The following is a 5,745-nucleotide window of genomic DNA, read 5'->3' on the forward strand; positions in this document are numbered from 1 at the left end:
TAGAAGATATGTTGTGAGCTGGTGTTGTTAACTTCAAAGGTAGCTGGGATGATTATCCATCACTTATTGATTTGCCTATCATAATGGCTACCACTCCAGTATCCCAATGACCCCATATAAGACTGGTGGGGCAGGACGTGTAAAGTCCCCTATTAGTTGGGGCAATGTTAAAAAGACTAAGCTAGTAGGGCAAGACACGATTGAGCAAGCTATGGACTAGCAACCCAAAGTGGGCAGAAGTGACATGCAAATAATCGACATCGACATTCAGAGTTCAAATGGATGATTAGGTGTTCAGAACAGGGTCACCTAGAAAGGGAATAATAGGATTTGGCGAGAAAAGGAAACTTAGCCCTAACTACATTGGATCCTATCAAGTTGCTGGTAAGATGGACAAAGTTGCCTTCTAGTTAGACTTACCACCTGATTATGAAATCATACGCCTAGTACGTCTATGCGGATACTTCATAAATGTACTAGTTATATACCCAGAGTATGTCCCATAGATGATACCCACGAGATGGAATCCTATGAGGAATAACCTATAGCCGTCTTGCATTGGCAAGTTAGAAGGTTGCAAACTAGGACGTCAAAGAAGTTCTAAGGCCTAACGGCACCAAAATCATGCAAGTCTAAGGCCAAACATTCTTCCAAACATATAACCAGAGGCACAGTATTCATCACAGGATAGGAACAACCAACTACCATAGGAGTGATGCTTAAACAGTCCAATAATTTCTCAAAAATAGCACCTGCGGCATTGAATCTAGGAATTTAGTATGCTCGACACCCAAATCCCTCCAACGTCCTACAATTCAATATACAATTGCCTAAACATGATCAGTCTAATGAGGCAAAAACTGTAGCCTACTTGTAAACCGACCACGAGCACTCTAACTCATAAAACCAGAGCTTTTCCCTTTCGAGCGATCTACAAATGCTGCCACACTATCAATAATAGATTCACAACTTTAATATGATCGTTATGATGCTAAAATTATTGAATTTGAAGACGGACCAATTTTGGGGTCTAAAATAAGACCCGCATTAGGAAATTCGGAATTGACCCAAGAATAGGTTCTAAACAGCATCCTAAGCTTAGGAAACTACACAAAAAGAGCATGCAACAAAAATTCATAAAATTCAGACTAAAAGATGAAAATAGCAGCAACTCTACGTAGCTATTTCTCATAAACAATACCCCCATGACCTGAACCAAACATACCACAATGTTCCTTAAGAAAAAAACCACAATTTAGTATCAAAAATCACTAAAACGGAGTTAAATTGGTAAAGTTACAATTATCCAAAGTTCAATAAAATATCACTCCAAAAATAACTAAATCAATAGCTAATTACGTAAATTTACCTCACACTAAGCTCCTTCTCAAGATTCTGAGCTCACCACCAGATTCCTCATGAAATCCTCTTTAATTTAGACCTTGAATTGCTTAAATTAAGCTTGTAATGAAGGAAATATCGAGGTTGGAAGTTTGGAATTAAATCTGAAAATCGTCCTTGGTCTTTATTAATAGACTAGGACTTTGGCCTTCGTGAACAGGGAGGCCAAACACTCAAGCCTCCGCAAACGTGGACAAGGCTCTGCGATCACGGAGAGAAACTTCTAGGACCTCCGTGAACGCGGCCAAAGGCCCATGATCATGGACAAAAAAACTCCTTGCACCAGATATCAGCCAAAAAGATGATATTTCTCAAGTTCAAATATTTTGATGGGGCTCTCGAAATTCATTCAGAATCCCGTGCACACAATTGAGATATGTTACCCCACCAAATTTGATGTTTTGGATTTAATGGCACAGTCAAAATTTCCATCCGACAACCCAAAGGCAAAAGCGCCAAATGGTCCTAAACTTGAACTAAATTTTGTTTTGAGGTCGTTTTCCTGAAGTTATGACCAAAGTCAACTTTTCAAGTTGTAAAAGCTCCAAAATAGGGAAATGGGACTAAAACCCAAAAGAACTACCAGGCGGCCAAACAGTCAATGCCAGCAAGTCTTAAATGACATGGGGTCACTACAAGAATGCTTTAAATGATAAAATGAAATGCTTAAATTAAAAAATGACCTGGAGGGTCATTACAACATCTATTACTAAAAGAACTTTCATCCGTAAAAGTAAGAGTCAAGAAGTACCTGAAGTCTCAAATAAGCCGGAAACTATGCCTGGTGACTACCCTGAGTTGTCCTAAGCCTATCCTGAATCACCCTCACATGATCTAAGGCCTCCTACAACAAGTCTGTACCGCATGGCTTGGCCTCCGTAGACTCAAACCAACCAACTAAAGAGAGATAATGCCTATCATATAAGGCCTCAAACGGGACCATCTGAATGTTGGAGTGGTATCTGTTGTTTTACGCAAACTTCACCAAGGGCAACAACTGATCCCACATACCCCGAAAATCCATAACACAAATCCACAACATATCCTCGAGAACTTGTATAGTGCGCTTCGACTGATAATCAGTTTGTGGGTGAAAACTGTGCTAAGGTCGACACAAGCTTCTAAAAAGTCCCCTAAAAGCTAGATGTGAACTGTGAGCCTCAGTCTAAGATGATAGAAACCAGTACATCATGAAGACGAACCACCTCCCAAATATAGATACAGGCTAAGCTCTCAGAGCTGTAGGAATTATGAATAGGAAGAAACTGTGCTGATTTGGTCAATCGATCCACGATGACCCAAATATTATCAAGACCACAGGAAGTGTGAGGCAACCCCACAATGAAATCCATAATGATTCTCTCCCACTTCCACTTGGTAATGGGTAATCTCTGAAGCTCACCACCAGGCCTTAAATACTCAACCTTAACCTGCTGACAACTCAAGAAATGCGACACATAATCTAAAAATATCTCTCCTTATGCCACTCTACCAGTAATATTGCCTCAAGTCACGATACATCTTAGCTGTGCCTGAATGGATAGAATATCTGGAGTCATGGGCCTCGCTAAGGATCATCTAGATCAACCCCTAACTCTCAAAATACAAAAACGACCACCAAACCTCAAAACCCTATCTAAGTCTAAGGTATCCAGACCGGCATCACCTCTTAAAACCCGATCTCATAGTGCATCTAACTTCTCATCTTTAAACTAACGGCTGCGAATCCAGTCCAACGGAGATGAATGAGCTCATATTTAAGCTAACATGCACCGAAATCAAAAATATCAAGTCAAATTATTCGGTTAGCTCAGGAATGGATATCCAAAGCTAGTGGTCGCTCTACAGTAGAAAAGAAGGCTAGACTACCCATACTCACCACCTTCCAACATAAAGTGTCTGCTACTATATTTGCCTTGCCTGGATGGTAGATAATACAGAGGTCATAGTCCTTTAGGAGCTCAATCCAGCGGCACTGCCTCAAATTAAGATCTTCTGGCTCATAATGTACTGCCTATGATCACTATAAATATCGCATTGAAATCCATATAGGTAGTGCCTCTAGATCTTAAGCGCAAAACCTATTGCCGCCAACTCTAAGTCATGAGGAGGCTAGTTGAACTCATGAGCTTAAGCTGCCTTAATGCATAAGCAATAACCCGGCCAAATTGCATCAGTACATAACCCAAAGAAATGCTAGATACATCACAATAAATGGTGAATCCTTCGCCCTCAACTGGAAGAGTCAATATAGGAGCAATGCTAAGCAACTTCTTGAGCCTCAAAAAGCTCCTCTCACACTACTCTGATAATACAAACAGGACATCCTGGCAATTCAACTGAGTTAGAGGTGACATAATAGTAGAAAACCCCTCAACAAAGTGCTTGTAGTACCCTGCCAATTTGATGAAGCTACGAAGCTTAGTCATAGAGGTGGATCTGGCTCAATCATAAATAGCCTCAATATTTATTGGATCCACCATAATGCCATCCCTGGACACTATGTTCCCCAAGAATGATATGGACTCAAGCTAAAATTTGCACTTTGAGAACTTGGCATAAAGTTGTGGATCGCTCAAAGTTTGGAGCATTACTCTCAAATGATTCTCATACTCCTCCTAGCTCCGCTAGTATACTAGAATGTCATAAATGAAGACTATGAAAAATGAGTCTAAGTATGGCCTAAACACCAGGGTCATCAAGTCCATGAATGCGCTAGGGGTGTTAGTCAACCCAAAACACATCACTAGGAACTCATAGTGGCTATAACGAGTCCTAAATGCGGTCATAGGGATATTTGCTGCCCTAACCCTCAATTGGTGGTAACTAAATCTCAAATCAATCTTAGAAAATACCATGACACCTTGAAGCTGGTCGAATAGTTCATCAATCCTAGGCATGGGGTAACGGTTCTTCATCATCACCTTGTTTAGCTGCTTGTAATCCATAAACATCCACATAGTATCATCCGTCCTTTTAACGAAAAGGACTAGGGCACCCCAGTGTGATATACTAGGCCAAATGAATGCCTTATCCAAGAGATCCTGAAGTTGAACACTGAGCTTGTTGAGATCTGCGGGGGGGCATATAGTACAATGGGATGGAAATAGGATAAGTACCTGACTCTGTATTAATAGCAAAGACAATATCACGGTCAAGAAGGAGGCCAGGTAGATCGGAAGAAAACACATCTGCAAACTCTTGAATTATAGGTACTGAATCAACTATAGGGCCCTCCCTTCTCACATCTCTAACACAAGCCAAGTATGCCAAACACACACTAGCCACTAACCTCCTAGCCCAAACAAAAGAGATCACCCCAACTGGCGTGCGACTATAAGAGCCCTGCCACACCACCATCAAAATACCAGGTAAGACGGTCTTGGCATAGCAATCCAAGACCACACAGTAAGGGGATAACCATTTTATGTCTAGAATCAAATCAAAATCTACCAAATCAAGTAAAATGATATCAACCCTAGTGTCATGCCTCTGGATAGTCACCACACAAGATCTCAAGACCTAATCTGCTATTAAAAAATCACTTATCGAAGTTGAAACATGCAACAGCTCAACTAATGGATTTGGGCTCAAACTCAACCGAGGGGCACAATATATAGATACATAAGAATAAGTGGAGCCTATATTAAATAAAGTGGATATAGGATGATGGCATAATAAAAATTGTACCTGTGATCACATCATCTGAGGCATTAGACTCTACTCTAGATGGAGCTGCATAGAAATGGGTATGGGATACTCTACCCTATGCATCGACTCTGCCTCCTGACCTGCTGCCCTAGGGACCTTCCCGTGCACCTGATGACCACCCCTGTGGTCGTGACCCTGGCCTCCATCTCTAATTAGAGATGCTAGTGCAGGCGTAGGTCTACCTATCTATGGAGCTGGTAAGGCTAGTCTGCACTGAGGGAACTTGTGGGACCAATGATCTATCTCTCCGAACACATAGCTTTCCTAGAATATCGGGTGAAAGGTGGAGGTCGGCTACCTCTATTGAAAGAAAATGCCTGCGAACCACCTCGGCCCTGACTCGGACCGACATTGGAGTTAACTTAACGGTGGTAATCACCTTCTGAGACTTGAATTCTGAAAAGAAGCCAGGTAGGGATGGCTGGACTTACCTAACTAAAATCTCTAGCGGGATCTATCATAGGACTCCCGGGGTCTAAAGCGGCAGCCATCATGGCTATCTTCCTATCTATCTCTCTTGCTGCTTCCCTCTTAAGCTCATGAAGGAGCTACTCAAGCGTGCAGGCATAATCGACCACCTCCAAAAATAAGTGGTTGGCTGAGATAAAAGACTGAGTATTGATCCACAACTAG

Source organism: Solanum dulcamara, chromosome 9 (assembly GCF_947179165.1).
Source record: "Solanum dulcamara chromosome 9, daSolDulc1.2, whole genome shotgun sequence".
Classification (NCBI taxonomy): Eukaryota; Viridiplantae; Streptophyta; class Magnoliopsida; order Solanales; family Solanaceae; genus Solanum; species Solanum dulcamara.